The following is a 12,607-nucleotide window of genomic DNA, read 5'->3' as shown; positions in this document are numbered from 1 at the left end:
GCGCAAAAATATATTTAAAAAGGGGAATGCAACACAAGGACTTCCCAGGAGGTCACCCATCCTAGTACTACTCTCGCCCAAGCACGCTTAACTTCGGAGTTCTGATGGGATCCGGTGCTTTAGTGCTGGTATGATCGCATCCGACATGTAACTATCTATTTGTTCCTTATGCTTGCCCCTACTACTACTACTACTACTAGTCGTTGGGTGTCAAGCGCGGTGGGAAAAGTCACACAGTAATCGTCAAAAATAAGAAAATGAGGTCATATAGATCACGCTCCCGCGTCATCCTTGTCAGGTGGCGCAAAAACATATTTAAAAAGGGGAATGCAACACGAGGACTTCCCAGGAGGTCACCCATCCTAGTACTACTCTCGCCCAAGCACGCTTAACTTCGGAGTTCTGATGGGATCCGGTGCTTTAGTGCTGGTATGATCGCGTCCGACATGCAACTATCTATTTGTTCCTTATGCTTGCCCCTAGTACTACTACTACTAGTGGTTGGTTGTCAAGCGCGGTGGGAAAAGTCACAGAGTAATTGTCAAAAATAAGAAAATGAGGTCATATAGATCACGGTCCCGCGTCATCCTTGTCACGTGGCGCAAAAATATATTTAAAAAGGGGAATGCAACAGGAGGACTTCCCAGGAGGTCACCCATCCTAGTACTACTCTCGCCCAAGCACGCTTAACTTCGGAGTTCTGATGGGATCCGGTGCTTTAGTGCTGGTATGATCGCATCCGACATGCAACTATCTATTTGTTCCTTATGCTTGCCCCTACTACTACTACTACTACTAGTCGTTGGGTGTCAAGCGCGGTGGGAAAAGTCACACAGTAATCGTCAAAAATAAGAAAATGAGGTCATATAGATCACGCTCCCGCGTCATCCTTGTCACGTGGCGCAAAAATATATTTAAAAAGGGGAATGCAACACGAGGACTTCCCAGGAGGTCACCCATCCTAGTACTACTCTCGCCCAAGCACGCTTAACTTCGGAGTTCTGATGGGATCTGGTGCTTTAGTGCTGGTACGATCGCATCCAACTTCCCAGGAGGTCACCCATCCTAGTACTACTCTCGCCCAAGCACGCTTAACTTCGGAGTTCTGATGGGATCTGGTGCTTTAGTGCTGGTATGATCGCATCCAACATGCAACTATCTATTTGTTCCTTATGCTTGCTCCTACTACTACTACTACTACTACTACTACTACTACTACTACTACTAGTCGTTGGGTGTCAAGCGCGGTGGGAAAAGTCACACAGTAATCGTCAAAAATAAGAAAATGAGGTCATATAGATCACGCTCCCGCGTCATCCTTGTCACGTGGCGCAAAAATATATTTAAAAAGGGGAATGCAACACGAGGACTTCCCAGGAGGTCACCCATCCTAGTACTACTCTCGCCCAAGCACGCTTAACTTCGGAGTTCTGATGGGATCTGGTGCTTTAGTGCTGGTATGATCGCATCCAACATGCAACTATCTATTTGTTCCTTATGCTTGCTCCTACTACTACTACTACTACTACTACTACTACTACTACTAGTCGTTGGGTGTCAAGCGCGGTGGGAAAAGTCACACAGTAATCGTCAAAAATAAGAAAATGAGGTCATATAGATCACGCTCCCGCGTCATCCTTGTCACGTGGCGCAAAAATATATTTAAAAAGGGGAATGCAACACGAGGACTTCCCAGGAGGTCACCCATCCTAGTACTACTCTCGCCCAAGCACGCTTAACTTCGGAGTTCTGATGGGATCCGGTGCTTTAGTGCTGGTATGATCGCATCCGACATGCAACTATCTATTTGTTCCTTATGCTTGCCCCTACTACTACTACTACTACTACTACTACTACTACTAGTCGTTGGGTGTCAAGCGCGGTGGGAAAAGTCACACAGTAATCGTCAAAAATAAGAAAATGAGGTCATATAGATCACGCTCCCGCGTCATCCTTGTCACGTGGCGCAAAAATATATTTAAAAAGGGGAATGCAACACGAGGACTTCCCAGGAGGTCACCCATCCTAGTACTACTCTCGCCCAAGCACGCTTAACTTCGGAGTTCTGATGGGATCCGGTGCTTTAGTGCTGGTATGATCGCATCCGACATGCAACTATCTATTTGTTCCTTATGCTTGCCCCTACTACTACTACTACTACTAGTCGTTGGGTGTCAAGCGCGGTGGGAAAAGTCACACAGTAATCGTCAAAAATAAGAAAATGAGGTCATATAGATCACGCTCCCGCGTCATCCTTGTCAGGTGGCGCAAAAATATATTTAAAAAGGGGAATGCAACACGAGGACTTCCTAGGAGGTCACCCATCCTAGTACTACTCCCGCCCAAGCACGCTTAACTTTGGAGTTCTGATGGGATCCGGTGCTTTAGTGCTGGTATGATCGCATCCGACATGCAACTATCTATTTGTTCCTTATGCTTGCCCCTACTACTACTACTACTACTAGTGGTTGGGTGTCAAGCGCGGTGGGAAAAGTCACACAGTAATTGTCAAAAATAAGAAAATGAGGTCATATAGATCACGGTCCCGCGTCATCCTTGTCACGTGACGCAAAAATATATTTAAAAAGGGGAATGCAACACGAGGACTTCCCAGGAGGTCACCCATCCTAGTACTACTCTCGCCCAAGCACGCTTAACTTCGGAGTTCTCATGGGATCCGGTGCTTTAGTGCTGGTATGATCGCATCCGACATGCAACTATCTATTTGTTCCTTATGCTTGCCCCTACTACTACTACTACTACTACTACTACTACTACTACTACTACTACTACTACTAGTCGTTGGGTGTCAAGCGCGGTGGGAAAAGTCACACAGTAATCGTCAAAAATAAGAAAATGAGGTCATATAGATCACGGTCCCGCGTCATCCTTGTCACGTGGCGCAAAAATATATTTAAAAAGGGGAATGCAACACGAGGACTTCCCAGGAGGTCACCCATCCTAGTACTACTCTCACCCAAGCGCCGATGCTTTAGTGCTGGTATGATCGCATCCGACATGCAACTATCTATTTGTTCCTTATGCTTGCCCCTACTACTACTACTAGTACTAGTGGTTGGGTGTCAAGCGCGGTGGGAAAAGTCACACAGTAATCGTCAAAAATAAGAAAATGAGGTCATATCGATCACGCTCCCGCGTCATCCTTGTCACGTGGCGCAAAAATATATTTAAAAAGGGGAATGCAACACGAGGACTTCCCAGGAGGTCACCCATCCTAGTACTACTCTCGCCCAAGCACGCTTAACTTCGGAGTTCTGATGGGATCCGGTGCTTTAGTGCTGGTATGATCGCATCCGACATGCAACTATCTATTTGTTCCTTATGCTTGCCCCTACTACTACTACTACTACTACTACTACTACTACTACTACTAGTCGTTGGGTGTCAAGCGCGGTGGGAAAAGTCACACAGTAATCGTCAAAAATAAGAAAATGAGGTCATATAGATCACGCTCCCGCGTCATCCTTGTCACGTGGCGCAAAAATATATTTAAAAAGGGGAATGCAACACGAGGACTTCCCAGGAGGTCACCCATCCTAGTACTACTCTCGCCCAAGCACGCTTAACTTCGGAGTTCTGATGGGATCCGGTGCTTTAGTGCTGGTATGATCGCATCCAACATGCAACTATCTATTTGTTCCTTACTACTACTACTACTACTACTACTACTACTACTACTACTACTACTTTCACACAGTAATCGTCTGAGGGATCACGCTCCCGCGTCATCCTTGTCACGTGGCGCCAACACGAGGACTTGCTAGTACTACTCTACGCTTAACTTCGGAGTTCTGATTCCGGTGCTTTAGTGCTGATCGCATGCAACTATCTACTTACTACTACTACTACTACTACTACTACTACTACTACTACTACTACTAGTCGTTGGGTGTCAAGCGCGGTGGGAAAAGTCACACAGTAATCGTCAAAAATAAGAAAATGAGGTCATATAGATCACGCTCCCGCGTCATCCTTGTCACGTGGCGCAAAAATATATTTAAAAAGGGGAATGCAACACGAGGACTTCCCAGGAGGTCACCCATCCTAGTACTACTCTCGCCCAAGCACGCTTAACTTCGGAGTTCTGATGGGATCCGGTGCTTTAGTGCTGGTATGATCGCATCCGACATGCAACTATCTATTTGTTACTTATGCTTGCCCCTACTACTACTACTACTACTACTACTACTACTACTACTACTAGTCGTTGGGTGTCAAGCGCGGTGGGAAAAGTCACACAGTAATCGTCAAAAATAAGAAAATGAGGTCATATAGATCACGCTCCCGCGTCATCCTTGTCACGTGGCGCAAAAATATATTTAAAAAGGGGAATGCAACACGAGGACTTCCCAGGAGGTCACCCATCCTAGTACTACTCTCGCCCAAGCACGCTTAACTTCGGAGTTCTGATGGGATCCGGTGCTTTAGTGCTGGTATGATCGCATCCGACATGCAACTATCTATTTGTTCCTTATGCTTGCCCCTACTACTACTACTACTACTAGTCGTTGGGTGTCAAGCGCGGTGGGAAAAGTCACACAGTAATCGTCAAAAATAAGAAAATGAGGTCATATAGATCACGCTCCCGCGTCATCCTTGTCAGGTGGCGCAAAAATATATTTAAAAAGGGGAATGCAACACGAGGACTTCCTAGGAGGTCACCCATCCTAGTACTACTCCCGCCCAAGCACGCTTAACTTTGGAGTTCTGATGGGATCCGGTGCTTTAGTGCTGGTATGATCGCATCCGACATGCAACTATCTATTTGTTCCTTATGCTTGCCCCTACTACTACTACTACTACTAGTGGTTGGGTGTCAAGCGCGGTGGGAAAAGTCACACAGTAATTGTCAAAAATAAGAAAATGAGGTCATATAGATCACGGTCCCGCGTCATCCTTGTCACGTGACGCAAAAATATATTTAAAAAGGGGAATGCAACACGAGGACTTCCCAGGAGGTCACCCATCCTAGTACTACTCTCGCCCAAGCACGCTTAACTTCGAAGTTCTCATGGGATCCGGTGCTTTAGTGCTGGTATGATCGCATCCGACATGCAACTATCTATTTGTTCCTTATGCTTGCCCCTACTACTACTACTACTACTACTACTACTACTACTACTACTACTACTACTACTACTACTACTACTACTACTACTACTAGTCGTTGGGTGTCAAGCGCGGTGGGAAAAGTCACACAGTAATCGTCAAAAATAAGAAAATGAGGTCATATAGATCACGGTCCCGCGTCATCCTTGTCACGTGGCGCAAAAATATATTTAAAAAGGGGAATGCAACACGAGGACTTCCCAGGAGGTCACCCATCCTAGTACTACTCTCACCCAAGCGCCGATGCTTTAGTGCTGGTATGATCGCATCCGACATGCAACTATCTATTTGTTCCTTATGCTTGCCCCTACTACTACTACTAGTACTAGTGGTTGGGTGTCAAGCGCGGTGGGAAAAGTCACACAGTAATCGTCAAAAATAAGAAAATGAGGTCATATCGATCACGCTCCCGCGTCATCCTTGTCACGTGGCGCAAAAATATATTTAAAAAGGGGAATGCAACACGAGGACTTCCTTGGAGGTCACCCATCCTAGTACTACTCTCGCCCAAGCACGCTTAACTTCGGAGTTCTGATGGGATCCGGTGCTTTAGTGCTGGTATGATCGCATCCGACATGCAACTATCTATTTGTTCCTTATGCTTGCCCCTACTACTACTACTACTACTACTACTACTACTACTACTACTACTACTACTACTACTACTACTACTACTACTACTACTACTACTACTACTACTACTACTACTACTACTACTACTACTACTAGTCGTTGGGTGTCAAGCGCGGTGGGAAAAGTCACACAGTAATCGTCAAAAATAAGAAAATGAGGTCATATAGATCACGGTCCCGCGTCATCCTTGTCACGTGGCGCAAAAATATATTTAAAAAGGGGAATGCAACACGAGGACTTCCCAGGAGGTCACCCATCCTAGTACTACTCTCGCCCAAGCACGCTTAACTTCGGAGTTCTGATGGATCCGGTGCTTTAGTGCTGGTATGATCGCATCCGACATGCAACTATCTATTTGTTCCTTATGCTTGCCCCTACTACTACTACTACTAGTCGTTGGGTGTCAAGCGCGGTGGGAAAAGTCACACAGTAATCGTCAAAAATAAGAAAATGAGGTCATATAGATCACGCTCCCGCGTCATCCTTGTCACGTGACGCAAAAATATATTTAAAAAGGGGAATGCAACACGAGGACTTCCCAGGAGGTCACCCATCCTAGTACTACTCTCGCCCAAGCACGCTTAACTTCGGAGTTCTGATGGGATCCGGTGCTTTAGTGCTGGTATGATCGCATCCGACATGCAACTATCTATTTGTTCCTTATGCTTGCCCCTACTACTACTACTACTACTACTACTACTACTACTAGTACTACTACTACTACTACTACTACTACTACTACTACTACTAGTCGTTGGGTGTCAAGCGCGGTGGGAAAAGTCACACAGTAATCGTCAAAAATAAGAAAATGAGGTCATATAGATCACGGTCCCGCGTCATCCTTGTCACGTGGCGCAAAAATATATTTAAAAAGGGGAATGCAACACGAGGACTTCCCAGGAGGTCAACCATCCTAGTACTACTCTCACCGAAGCACGCTTAACTTCGGAGTTCTGATGGGATCCGATGCTTTAGTGCTGGTATGATCGCATCCGACATGCAACTATCTATTTGTTCCTTATGCTTGCCCCTACTACTACTACTACTAGTCGTTGGGTGTCAAGCGCGGTGGGAAAAGTCACACAGTAATCGTCAAAAATAAGAAAATGAGGTCATATAGATCACGCTCCCGCGTCATCCTTGTCACGTGGCGCAAAAATATATTTAAAAAGGGGAATGCAACACGAGGACTTCCCAGGAGGTCACCCATCCTAGTACTACTCTCGCCCAAGCACGCTTAACTTCGGAGTTCTGATGGGATCCGGTGCTTTAGTGCTGGTATGATCGCATCCGACATGCAACTATCTATTTGTTCCTTATGCTTGCCCCTACTACTACTACTACTACTAGTCGTTGGGTGTCAAGCGCGGTGGGAAAAGTCACACAGTAATCGTCAAAAATAAGAAAATGAGGTCATATAGATCACGCTCCCGCGTCATCCTTGTCACGTGGCGCAAAAATATATTTAAAAAGGGGAATGCAACACGAGGACTTCCCAGGAGGTCACCCATCCTAGTACTACTCTCGCCCAAGCACGCTTAACTTCGGAGTTCTGATGGGATCCGGTGCTTTAGTGCTGGTATGATCGCATCCGACATGCAACTATCTATTTGTTCCTTATGCTTGCCCCTACTACTACTACTACTACTACTACTACTACTACTCTAGTCGTTGGGTGTCAAGCGCGGTGGGAAAAGTCACACAGTAATCGTCAAAAATAAGAAAATGAGGTCATATAGATCACGCTCCCGCGTCATCCTTGTCACGTGGCGCAAAAATATATTTAAAAAGGGGAATGCAACACAAGGACTTCCCAGGAGGTCACCCATCCTAGTACTACTCTCACCCAAGCACGCTTAACTTCGGAGTTCTGATGGGATCCGGTGCTTTAGTGCTCGTATGATCGCATCCAACATGCAACTATCTATTTGTTCCTTATGCTTGCCCCTACTACTACTACTACTACTACTACTATCTATTTGTTCCTTATGCTTGCCCCTACTACTACTACTACTAGTGGTTGGGTGTCAAGCGCGGTGGGAAAAGTCACACAGTAATCGTCAAAAATAAGAAAATGAGGTCATATAGATCACGGTCCCGCGTCATCCTTGTCACGTGGCGCAAAAATATATTTAAAAAGGGGAATGCAACACGAGGACTTCCTAGGAGGTCACCCATCCTAGTACTACTCTCGCCCAAGCACGCTTAACTTCGGAGTTCTGATGGGATCCGGTGCTTTAGTGCTGGTATGATCGCATCCGACATGCAATTATCTATTTGTTCCTTATGCTTGCCCCTACTACTACTACTACTACTACTACTACTACTACTACTAGTCGTTGGGTGTCAAGCGCGGTGGGAAAAGTCACACAGTAATCGTCAAAAATAAGAAAATGAGGTCATATAGATCACAGTCCCGCGTCATCCTTGTCACGTGGCGCAAAAATATATTTAAAAAGGGGAATGCAACAAGAGGACTTCCCAAGAGGTCACCCATCCTAGTACTACTCTGGCCCAAGCACGCTTAACTTCGGAGTTCTGATGGGATCCGGTGCTTTAGTGCTGGTATGATCGCATCCGACATGCAACTATCTATTTGTTCCTTATGCTTGCCCCTACTACTACTACTACTACTACTACTACTACTACTACTACTACTAGTCGTTGGGTGTCAAGCGCGGTGGCAAAAGTCACACAGTAATCGTCAAAAATAAGAAAATGGGGTCATATAGATCACGCTCCCGCGTCATCCTTGTCACGTGGCGCAAAAATATATTTAAAAAGGGAATGCAACACGAGGACTTCCCAGGAGGTCACCCATCCTAGTACTACTCTCGCCCAAGCACGCTTAACTTCGGAGTTCTGATGGTATCCGGTGCTTTAGTGCTGGTATGATCGCATCCGACATGCAACTATCTATTTGTTCCTTATGCTTGCCCCTACTACTACTACTGCTACTACTACTACTACTAGTCGTTGGGTGTCAAGCGCGGTGGGAAAAGTCACACAGTAATCGTCAAAAATAAGAAAATGAGGTCATATAGATCACGGTCCCGCGTCATCCTTGTCACGTGGCGCAAAATATATTTAAAAAGGGGAATGCAACACGAGGACTTCCCAGGAGGTCACCCATCCTAGTACTACTCTCGCCCAAGCGCGCTTAACTTCGGAGTTCTGATGGGATCCGGTGCTTTAGTGCTGGTATGATCGCACCCGACATGCAACTATCTATTTGTTCCTTATGCTTGCCCCTACTACTACTACTACTACTACTACTACTACTACTACTAGTCGTTGGGTGTCAAGCGCGGTGGGAAAAGTCACATAGTAATCGTCAAAAATAAGAAAATGAGGTCATATAGATCACGCTCCCGCGTCATCCTTGTCACGTGGCGCAAAAATATATTTAAAAAGGGGAATGCAACACGAGGACTTCCCAGGAGGTCACCCATCCTAGTACTACTCTCGCCCAAGCACACTTAACTTCGGAGTTCTAATGGGATCCGGTGCTTTAGTGCTGGTATGATCGCATCCAACATGCAACTATCTATTTGTTCCTTATGCTTGCCCCTACTACTACTAGTACTAGTACTACTACTACTACTAGTCGTTGGGTGTCAAGCGCGGTGGGAAAAGTCACACAGTAATCGTCAAAAATAAGAAAATGAGGTCATATAGATCACGCTCCCGCGTCATCCTTGTCACGTGGCGCAAAAATATATTTAAAAAGGGGAATGCAACACGAGGACTTCCCAGGAGGTCACCCATCCTAGTACTACTCTCGCCCAAGCACGCTTAACTTCGGAGTTCTGATGGGATCCGGTGCTTTAGTGCTGGTATGATCGCATCCGACATGCAACTATCTATTTGTTCCTTATGCTTGCCCCTACTACTACTACTACTACTAGTACTACTACTACTACTAGTCGTTGGGTGTCAAGCGCGGTGGGAAAAGTCACACAGTAATCGTCAAAAATAAGAAAATGAGGTCATATAGATCACGTTCCCGCGTCATCCTTGTCACGTGGCGCAAAAATATATTTAAAAAGGGGAATGCAACACGAGGACTTCCCAGGAGGTCACCCATCCTAGTACTACTCTCGCCTAAGCACGCTTAACTTCGGAGTTCTAATGGGATCCGGTGCTTTAGTGCTGGTATGATCGCATCCGACATGCAACTATCTATTTGTTCCTTATGCTTGCCCCTACTACTACTAGTACTAGTACTACTACTACTACTAGTCGTTGGGTGTCAAGCGCGGTGGGAAAAGTCACACAGTAATCGTCAAAAATAAGAAAATGAGGTCATATAGATCACGCTCCCGCGTCATCCTTGTCACGTGGCGCAAAAATATATTTAAAAAGGGGAATGCAACACGAGGACTTCCCAGGAGGTCACCCATCCTAGTACTACTCTCGCCCAAGCACGCTTAACTTCGGAGTTCTGATGGGATCCGGTGCTTTAGTGCTGGTATGATCGCATCCGACATGCAACTATCTATTTGTTCCTTATGCTTGCCCCTACTACTACTACTACTACTAGTACTACTACTACTACTAGTCGTTGGGTGTCAAGCGCGGTGGGAAAAGTCACACAGTAATCGTCAAAAATAAGAAAATGAGGTCATATAGATCACGTTCCCGCGTCATCCTTGTCACGTGGCGCAAAAATATATTTAAAAAGGGGAATGCAACACGAGGACTTCCCAGGAGGTCACCCATCCTAGTACTACTCTCGCCTAAGCACGCTTAACTTCGGAGTTCTGATGGGATCCGGTGCTTTAGTGCTGGTATGATCGCATCCGACATGCAACTATCTATTTGTTCCTTATGCTTGCCCCTACTACTACTACTACTACTAGTCGTTGGGTGTCAAGCGCGGTGGGAAAAGTCACACAGTAATCGTCAAAAATAAGAAAATGAGGTCATATAGATCACGGTCCCGCGTCATCCTTGTCACGTGGCGCAAAAATATATTTAAAAAGGGGAATGCAACACGAGGACTTCCCAGGAGGTCACCCATCCTAGTACTACTCTCGCCCAAGCACGCTTAACTTCGGAGTTCTGATGGGATCCGGTGCTTTAGTGCTGGTATGATCGCATCCGACATGCAACTATATATTTGTTCCTTATGCTTGCCCCTACTACTACTACTACTACTACTACTACTACTACTACTACTAGTCGTTGGGTGTCAAGCGCGGTGGGAAAAGTCACACAGTAATCGTCAAAAATAAGAAAATGAGGTCATATAGATCACGCTCCCGCGTCATCCTTGTGACGTGGCGCAAAAATATATTTAAAAAGGGGAATGCAACACGAGGACTTCCCAGGAGGTCACCCATCCTAGTACTACTCTCGCCCAAGCACACTTAACTTCAGAGTTCTGATGGGATCCGGTGCTTTAGTGCTGGTATGATCGCATTCGACATGCAACTATCTATTTGTTCCTTATGCTTGCCCCTACTACTACTACTACTACTACTACTACTACTACTACTACTACTACTACTACTACTACTACTACTACTAGTCGTTGGGTGTCAAGCGCGGTGGGAAAAGTCACACACTAATCGTCAAAAATAAGAAAATGAGGTCATATGGATCACGGTCCCGCGTCATCCTTGTCACGTGGCGCAAAAATATATTTAAAAAGGGGAATGCAACACGAGGACTTCCCAGGAGGTCACCATCCTAGTACTACTCTCGCCCAAGCACGCTTAACTTCGGAGTTCTGATGGGATCCGGTGCTTTAGTGCTGGTATGATCGCATCCGACATGAAACTATCTATTTGTTCCTTATGCTTGCCCCTACTACTACTACTACTACTACTACTACTAGTCGTTGGGTGTCAAGCGCGGTGGGAAAAGTCACACAGTAATCGTCAAAAATAAGAAAATGAGGTCATATAGATCACGCTCCCGCGTCATCCTTGTCACGTGGCGCAAAAATATATTTAAAAAGGGGAATGCAAAACGAGGACTTCCCAGGAGGTCACCCATCCTAGTACTACTCTCGCCCAAGCACGCTTAACTTCGGAGTTCTGATGGGATATGGTGCTTTAGTGCTGGTATGATCGCATCCGACATGCAACTATCTATTTGTTCCTTATGCTTGCCCCTACTACTACTACTACTAGTGGTTGGGTGTCAAGCGCGGTGGGGAAAGTCACACAGTAATCGTCAAAAATAAGAAAATGAGGTCATATAGATCACGGTCCCGCGTCATCCTTGTCACGTGGCGCAAAAATATATTTAAAAAGGGGAATGCAACACGAGGTCACCCATCCTAGTACTACTCTCGCCCAAGCACGCTTAACTTCGGAGTTCTGATGGGATCCGGTGCTTTAGTGCTGGTATGATCGCATCCAACATGCAACTATCTATTTGTTCCTTATGCTTGCCCCTACTACTACTACTACTACTACTACTACTACTACTACTACTACTACTACTACTACTAGTCGTTGGGTGTCAAGCGCGGTGGGAAAAGTCACACAGTAATCGTCAAAAATAAGAAAATGAGGTCATATAGATCACGGTCCCGCGTCATCCTTGTCACGTGGCGCAAAAATATATTTAAAAAGGGGAATGCAACACGAGGACTTACCAAGAGGTCACCCATCCTAGTACTACTCTCGCCCAAGCACGCTTAACTTCGGAGTTCTGATGGGATCCGGTGCTTTAGTGCTGGTATGATCGCATCCGACATGCAACTATCTATTTGTTCCTTATGCTTGCCCCTACTACTACTACTACTACTACTACTACTACTACTAGTCGTTGAGTGTCAAGCGCGGTGGCAAAAGTCACACAGTAATCGTCAAAAATAAGAAAATGGGGT

General features: G+C 45.7%; 36 non-coding genes and 1 pseudogene across 36 annotated transcripts; all 37 read right to left on the bottom strand.

The window, feature by feature from the left end:
• Nucleotides 1–23: 23 nt before the first annotated feature.
• Nucleotides 24–142, bottom strand: LOC123435267. The gene has a single exon (XR_006626523.1). It is a non-coding gene; the product is annotated as a 5S ribosomal RNA (ribosomal RNA).
• A 182-nt stretch (nt 143–324) lies between these two features.
• Nucleotides 325–443, bottom strand: LOC123436705. The gene has a single exon (XR_006627918.1). It is a non-coding gene; the product is annotated as a 5S ribosomal RNA (ribosomal RNA).
• A 179-nt stretch (nt 444–622) lies between these two features.
• Nucleotides 623–741, bottom strand: LOC123438493. The gene has a single exon (XR_006629631.1). It is a non-coding gene; the product is annotated as a 5S ribosomal RNA (ribosomal RNA).
• A 182-nt stretch (nt 742–923) lies between these two features.
• LOC123438092 lies at nt 924–1,042 on the bottom strand. Its single transcript, XR_006629253.1, has one exon. It is a non-coding gene; the product is annotated as a 5S ribosomal RNA (ribosomal RNA).
• A 310-nt stretch (nt 1,043–1,352) lies between these two features.
• On the bottom strand, nt 1,353–1,471 carry LOC123436137. Its single transcript, XR_006627371.1, has one exon. It is a non-coding gene; the product is annotated as a 5S ribosomal RNA (ribosomal RNA).
• Nucleotides 1,472–1,671: 200 nt separating this feature from the next.
• LOC123434850 lies at nt 1,672–1,790 on the bottom strand. Its single transcript, XR_006626121.1, has one exon. It is a non-coding gene; the product is annotated as a 5S ribosomal RNA (ribosomal RNA).
• A 197-nt stretch (nt 1,791–1,987) lies between these two features.
• Nucleotides 1,988–2,106, bottom strand: LOC123434849. Its single transcript, XR_006626120.1, has one exon. It is a non-coding gene; the product is annotated as a 5S ribosomal RNA (ribosomal RNA).
• Nucleotides 2,107–2,288: 182 nt separating this feature from the next.
• LOC123438070 lies at nt 2,289–2,407 on the bottom strand. The gene has a single exon (XR_006629232.1). It is a non-coding gene; the product is annotated as a 5S ribosomal RNA (ribosomal RNA).
• A 182-nt stretch (nt 2,408–2,589) lies between these two features.
• Nucleotides 2,590–2,708, bottom strand: LOC123435725. Its single transcript, XR_006626975.1, has one exon. It is a non-coding gene; the product is annotated as a 5S ribosomal RNA (ribosomal RNA).
• Nucleotides 2,709–3,197: 489 nt separating this feature from the next.
• LOC123434848 lies at nt 3,198–3,316 on the bottom strand. Its single transcript, XR_006626119.1, has one exon. It is a non-coding gene; the product is annotated as a 5S ribosomal RNA (ribosomal RNA).
• Nucleotides 3,317–3,519: 203 nt separating this feature from the next.
• Nucleotides 3,520–3,638, bottom strand: LOC123434847. The gene has a single exon (XR_006626118.1). It is a non-coding gene; the product is annotated as a 5S ribosomal RNA (ribosomal RNA).
• Nucleotides 3,639–4,027: 389 nt separating this feature from the next.
• On the bottom strand, nt 4,028–4,146 carry LOC123434846. Its single transcript, XR_006626117.1, has one exon. It is a non-coding gene; the product is annotated as a 5S ribosomal RNA (ribosomal RNA).
• Nucleotides 4,147–4,349: 203 nt separating this feature from the next.
• Nucleotides 4,350–4,468, bottom strand: LOC123434845. Its single transcript, XR_006626116.1, has one exon. It is a non-coding gene; the product is annotated as a 5S ribosomal RNA (ribosomal RNA).
• A 182-nt stretch (nt 4,469–4,650) lies between these two features.
• On the bottom strand, nt 4,651–4,769 carry LOC123438069. Its single transcript, XR_006629231.1, has one exon. It is a non-coding gene; the product is annotated as a 5S ribosomal RNA (ribosomal RNA).
• A 182-nt stretch (nt 4,770–4,951) lies between these two features.
• Nucleotides 4,952–5,070, bottom strand: LOC123438151. The gene has a single exon (XR_006629310.1). It is a non-coding gene; the product is annotated as a 5S ribosomal RNA (ribosomal RNA).
• Nucleotides 5,071–5,583: 513 nt separating this feature from the next.
• LOC123437377 lies at nt 5,584–5,702 on the bottom strand. Its single transcript, XR_006628561.1, has one exon. It is a non-coding gene; the product is annotated as a 5S ribosomal RNA (ribosomal RNA).
• A 281-nt stretch (nt 5,703–5,983) lies between these two features.
• Nucleotides 5,984–6,101, bottom strand: LOC123431840. Its single transcript, XR_006623430.1, has one exon. It is a non-coding gene; the product is annotated as a 5S ribosomal RNA (ribosomal RNA).
• Nucleotides 6,102–6,280: 179 nt separating this feature from the next.
• LOC123434844 lies at nt 6,281–6,399 on the bottom strand. Its single transcript, XR_006626115.1, has one exon. It is a non-coding gene; the product is annotated as a 5S ribosomal RNA (ribosomal RNA).
• A 239-nt stretch (nt 6,400–6,638) lies between these two features.
• LOC123433146 lies at nt 6,639–6,757 on the bottom strand. Its single transcript, XR_006624692.1, has one exon. It is a non-coding gene; the product is annotated as a 5S ribosomal RNA (ribosomal RNA).
• A 179-nt stretch (nt 6,758–6,936) lies between these two features.
• Nucleotides 6,937–7,055, bottom strand: LOC123434843. The gene has a single exon (XR_006626114.1). It is a non-coding gene; the product is annotated as a 5S ribosomal RNA (ribosomal RNA).
• Nucleotides 7,056–7,237: 182 nt separating this feature from the next.
• On the bottom strand, nt 7,238–7,356 carry LOC123434842. Its single transcript, XR_006626113.1, has one exon. It is a non-coding gene; the product is annotated as a 5S ribosomal RNA (ribosomal RNA).
• A 199-nt stretch (nt 7,357–7,555) lies between these two features.
• On the bottom strand, nt 7,556–7,674 carry LOC123432284. Its single transcript, XR_006623875.1, has one exon. It is a non-coding gene; the product is annotated as a 5S ribosomal RNA (ribosomal RNA).
• A 230-nt stretch (nt 7,675–7,904) lies between these two features.
• On the bottom strand, nt 7,905–8,023 carry LOC123435590. Its single transcript, XR_006626835.1, has one exon. It is a non-coding gene; the product is annotated as a 5S ribosomal RNA (ribosomal RNA).
• A 200-nt stretch (nt 8,024–8,223) lies between these two features.
• On the bottom strand, nt 8,224–8,342 carry LOC123432597. The gene has a single exon (XR_006624171.1). It is a non-coding gene; the product is annotated as a 5S ribosomal RNA (ribosomal RNA).
• Nucleotides 8,343–8,547: 205 nt separating this feature from the next.
• On the bottom strand, nt 8,548–8,666 carry LOC123438367. Its single transcript, XR_006629513.1, has one exon. It is a non-coding gene; the product is annotated as a 5S ribosomal RNA (ribosomal RNA).
• A 193-nt stretch (nt 8,667–8,859) lies between these two features.
• LOC123437986 lies at nt 8,860–8,978 on the bottom strand. Its single transcript, XR_006629145.1, has one exon. It is a non-coding gene; the product is annotated as a 5S ribosomal RNA (ribosomal RNA).
• Nucleotides 8,979–9,178: 200 nt separating this feature from the next.
• LOC123435642 lies at nt 9,179–9,297 on the bottom strand. Its single transcript, XR_006626887.1, has one exon. It is a non-coding gene; the product is annotated as a 5S ribosomal RNA (ribosomal RNA).
• A 197-nt stretch (nt 9,298–9,494) lies between these two features.
• LOC123434840 lies at nt 9,495–9,613 on the bottom strand. Its single transcript, XR_006626111.1, has one exon. It is a non-coding gene; the product is annotated as a 5S ribosomal RNA (ribosomal RNA).
• Nucleotides 9,614–9,813: 200 nt separating this feature from the next.
• LOC123437789 lies at nt 9,814–9,932 on the bottom strand. Its single transcript, XR_006628958.1, has one exon. It is a non-coding gene; the product is annotated as a 5S ribosomal RNA (ribosomal RNA).
• Nucleotides 9,933–10,129: 197 nt separating this feature from the next.
• Nucleotides 10,130–10,248, bottom strand: LOC123434839. Its single transcript, XR_006626110.1, has one exon. It is a non-coding gene; the product is annotated as a 5S ribosomal RNA (ribosomal RNA).
• A 200-nt stretch (nt 10,249–10,448) lies between these two features.
• On the bottom strand, nt 10,449–10,567 carry LOC123437235. Its single transcript, XR_006628427.1, has one exon. It is a non-coding gene; the product is annotated as a 5S ribosomal RNA (ribosomal RNA).
• A 182-nt stretch (nt 10,568–10,749) lies between these two features.
• Nucleotides 10,750–10,868, bottom strand: LOC123434838. Its single transcript, XR_006626109.1, has one exon. It is a non-coding gene; the product is annotated as a 5S ribosomal RNA (ribosomal RNA).
• Nucleotides 10,869–11,071: 203 nt separating this feature from the next.
• LOC123436663 lies at nt 11,072–11,190 on the bottom strand. Its single transcript, XR_006627876.1, has one exon. It is a non-coding gene; the product is annotated as a 5S ribosomal RNA (ribosomal RNA).
• Nucleotides 11,191–11,420: 230 nt separating this feature from the next.
• On the bottom strand, nt 11,421–11,538 carry LOC123438635. The gene has a single exon (XR_006629768.1). It is a non-coding gene; the product is annotated as a 5S ribosomal RNA (ribosomal RNA).
• A 191-nt stretch (nt 11,539–11,729) lies between these two features.
• On the bottom strand, nt 11,730–11,848 carry LOC123432705. Its single transcript, XR_006624277.1, has one exon. It is a non-coding gene; the product is annotated as a 5S ribosomal RNA (ribosomal RNA).
• A 179-nt stretch (nt 11,849–12,027) lies between these two features.
• On the bottom strand, nt 12,028–12,133 carry LOC123433433 (annotated as a pseudogene).
• A 218-nt stretch (nt 12,134–12,351) lies between these two features.
• On the bottom strand, nt 12,352–12,470 carry LOC123438329. Its single transcript, XR_006629478.1, has one exon. It is a non-coding gene; the product is annotated as a 5S ribosomal RNA (ribosomal RNA).
• Between the last annotated feature and the right edge of the window lie 137 nt (nt 12,471–12,607).

The sequence above is a fragment of the Hordeum vulgare genome, chromosome 2H, assembly GCF_904849725.1.
Source record: "Hordeum vulgare subsp. vulgare chromosome 2H, MorexV3_pseudomolecules_assembly, whole genome shotgun sequence".
In the NCBI taxonomy this organism is placed as follows: domain Eukaryota; kingdom Viridiplantae; phylum Streptophyta; class Magnoliopsida; order Poales; family Poaceae; genus Hordeum; species Hordeum vulgare.
Note: the sequence above shows the minus strand (reverse complement) of the source record. Positions and strands in the feature narration are given on the sequence as shown.